Genomic DNA, 3,963 nt, shown 5'->3' on the forward strand with positions numbered 1-3,963 from the left:
ACATTCGACGACAACCCCTCTTCAACAAAAAAATGGTGGAACACGGGCTATGGTGTAATCTGCTCTGTTGGGTGGTGAAATGGCAACGTCTTTCAACATACATGGGCTCTGGTGTAATGCGTCTTTCAACATATTTCGACCAAACACTTTCTCCTTTATGCAGCGTCTCCCCTTCTTCACGCAGAAATAACCAAGCTGCAACGCTTTCACCTTTTCTTATGCTCTTCGAGGGCTCAGGCTCCCAATATACACGTCATCTCGTCAACACAACTCAATGCTCCGATACTAATTTTTGTCCAAACACTTAATTAACCAAGAACTAAGAATTATATAAATGAAACTGAATGAAACTTAATGTAGGACACAGGTAAAAAACACAAGATTTTTACATGGTAAAATCTTGATAGGGTTCCAAGGAGACATCGACGAGGCAAGGGATTGGATTTTCTATTAAACTAAAAATGATTCTCCTTATTACAATAGTTCAGGCATTCATCATTTTATAGGAACATAGTTATAAAACCAACTTGGCAGTAAATACAATTTTACACATATTTACAGTTAGTTGTCAAATTCCAAAAAGCCCTGGGGAAGTCATCATGCATTTTCCCCTTGAAACCTCAAGGAGTCTTCTATGTTGTTATCATTATCATAATTCTTATGAATGAAGAGATTCATTTATCCAACAAAATAAAGAAAAAGAATTAATATAACTATCTATATAAATAATTCATAAATATTAAACTAGGTTACACCCATAAACATCAAAATTATTTTATTATACATTTCGCATTATTAAAATTGAGAAAAAGTAATAACTAGTGATTACACCTAAAAACATAAGGAATAGAAAATTTAGAAATACTATATCCAAAAACATAATCAGTAAATACTAGATTTCTTATTTCTAAAAAGAATATTAAATCAAGATTATTTGAAAAAAAAAAGAGAAAAAGAGAAAAGTAATTTGTACACAAAAAATAGTTCTTAAAAACATATTTACTAGTTACTCAATTTCACAAAGTGATTTGTACACCAAAAATACTTCTTAAAAACATCTTTAAATGGGAATGATGCTTCGAATGCGGGAGAGGGTACTCATTTGAGGATCTCATTCCACTCTTATTAATGATGCTGAATTTCATGAAAAATGTGGAATTGGGATCTTGCTTGAACCTTTGGATAGATGGTTACCATTTTCGCCTTTAAAATCCAGGAGACGACCTTTTGGGGAACTATGTTATCGCCATTGTTAATCTTGAGCCTTTTGAAATAGTCAATTTGAGTAGTGTACAATGATTCTTGAGGGATGATACAATTATTCTTTGTTTATAAGGACTCGTAACTTTCCATTTTTAACTTGGGTGGTTGTGATTATTGAGTTTTGATGATGGATAACCACTATAGTTAAAAAATTCAAGAAACATGTTTCATAATTTACATTCACATTAAATAATATACATTTGTAAACAATGTACACATATATCACACTGACATCATCCATACCGACCCTCTGTGTTCAGCATTTTCCAACTAGCTGCATTTTCCAATTAGGTGCAGTTTACAAGTTGGGCTTTGGGTAAGGATTCCCGCATGTTATTTCAGTAAACTTAAATTGAACGAAAAGTGTCCAAAACAGATCAGTAACTTTACCAATTCTTAAAATAATCATAACTAAACTTCCACGATCTTTGCGTTGCCCATCGAAAACGTCTAAAAAAAATACCACTGGACCAATAATATGTTAGTGATATTTTATGTGTTAGTGATATTTTAGTAGCAATAAATGGAAATGGAAGATTTTATCTTCATAATTTTAAATAATAAAATAAAACAGTTGTTTTGAAAATAAATTTGATTCAGCTTAAAATATGGGTATATCACTGGACCAATAATGTTAGCACATAATGAATTTAATAATACCGAAGCTAAAAGTACATTGGAATATAACATTTCAATTCGATGTGAACGTAACTGTTCGTGAGTAACATAGTTGAAAACATTTCAATTCGATGTGAACGTAACTGTTCGTGGAACATAGTTGAAAACAAAAGCCGTGGCATCGTGAAAATGAATGAAATTATTGGGGGCGACACCGGAACGGAAACTAAAATGCGAGACTGCACGATCGTTTTATTATATTATATTATATGAAGGATTTAGATAGTGACGGGTGAGAATAGCACAACATGAGAGAGAAATAAACATAAAGAGAGGAGATAGGAGATGCGTATTGCGCAGTGCAGTGAGGTGCAGTTGGGGAGAAGACTTTGAATATATAACTAAACTAGAAGCTGTACTGCTCGTAGCGGATGAAACAGTCGGTTAGCTGAACTCTAGCACCGATGGCGTTACCGCAAATGTTCCAGATGCGGCCGCCAAGGTTTTGAAGGCAGGCGGTGCAATCAGACTGAGAGATTCCCTGATTGCAAACCCCACGCCCATAGGCGGTGGGTGAACCTGCTCGCGATGCTTTGTAGTCGTAACCGCTGAAGGCAGTGTTTCCCTCTAGATCTACGAGGAGGGATCCGAGAGTACTATAAAATGAACTTCCGCTTGGGATCTTCTGCGTGTTACACGCAGATGATAAGAAGTTTGTGTTGGGCGTGCCTACAGCACTGCCCACAACCAGTGCAGCTACTACCATTACAGCCAATGCAAAAGGCGCAAATGAGTACCTCATCGACATGGCTGGCTGGGTGGAATGATATATGTATAAACTCTACTTCGACAACGGGAAATGAAATGGAAATGGCAGGTGGAATGATATATAACCTCTATTAATGCTGCCTCTTGCGATGCTTGTCAATGTGTGGTTGCAGCCTCCATTTATAGGCTTGGTGGGGATGGCTGTGGGTAGCATTATAGATAACATCTGTGTGTGCTGGACACCAGTGGACCGGGACGCACGTGGTTAGTATAAGGGAATGCACGACTAGGTTTAGCCGCCTCTCCTGACTAAGACCGTTTCCCCCCTCATGTGTGGCGCACTCCATGTGGGGGCAGTCCATGTGGGTCTATAATAAAACTAACCGGGGATAGGCGTATCGGTTTTTCATAATTATTAAAAAATAAATGGTTGGTTGGTAGGGATTTAGACTATAGGAGAGCAGAGTTCTATATAATAAGAGAGAGTTGTAATTCGTTCCTTACATTATTTGATAGACCGAAGTATATATGAGATGTCATAAAAAAAAAAAACTATTAATAATTATGAAGTTAATCTATATAGATATATTTTATATAATATATAAAATAAATGGAAACTAATTAAAACATTTTATTAATGCCTTGCTTAAGATGAAGAAAATATGTTATTTCTTTCATAATGACATCCATGATGAGAGTGAAATTGTCACTAAATGTTGCCAAAAGATGTAAGTAGAATTTTGCATCTTAGTTAAAGAAGGTGTCTCACGAATTGTATCATTGACATGACACGAGTATCCACAATATGAGGTTCTCTAGTTTTTGTTGTTTTGTGTAGTTGCCAAAGAATGCACTCTAGAGATAGCAAAAACCTCTATCCTTATCAATTATTCACTAGAAGATCTTGATTTGGTCTTTTCTTTAAACAAACATATGTCTTTGCACTAGCAACACTTGTGTTTGAAGTGTTTTCCTAATTGAATGATTGGAATCTATCCACACCCTATTTGTATATGCCAACTTTATTTTGGATTCAAGTTTTCTTGCAATTAATATATCTCTCTTAGGTGTCATTCCCATCCATTTACATTGTTACCCCAATTCAAACTCTAGCAAACATTTGTCCATCTTCATTTTCTGAACACGATGTATTTGTACATGTATTTGATGAGGTTTATTCATGGCCCTTTAAACCTTGATGATGTCCCTCTTTTCTCTTTTTTCTCACTTCAATTTGCTGAAACTTATATCGAAAGAATTTTGGTGAGAGTTTCTTTTGAAGTGCAATTGATAAATTGCAGTGATGTGAACAAA

General features: G+C 35.4%; 1 pseudogene; it reads right to left on the reverse strand.

Annotated features, from left to right (window-relative positions):
- Nucleotides 1-2,070: 2,070 nt before the first annotated feature.
- LOC149176663 (antifungal protein ginkbilobin-like protein pseudogene) lies at nt 2,071-2,780 on the reverse strand (annotated as a pseudogene).
- Nucleotides 2,781-3,963: the final 1,183 nt, after the last annotated feature.

Source organism: Pinus tabuliformis, chromosome 4_1 (genome assembly GCF_031772625.1).
Source record: "Pinus tabuliformis cultivar Carrire ecotype Pingquan chromosome 4_1, CPIR1, whole genome shotgun sequence".
NCBI lineage: Eukaryota > Viridiplantae > Streptophyta > Pinopsida > Pinales > Pinaceae > Pinus > Pinus tabuliformis.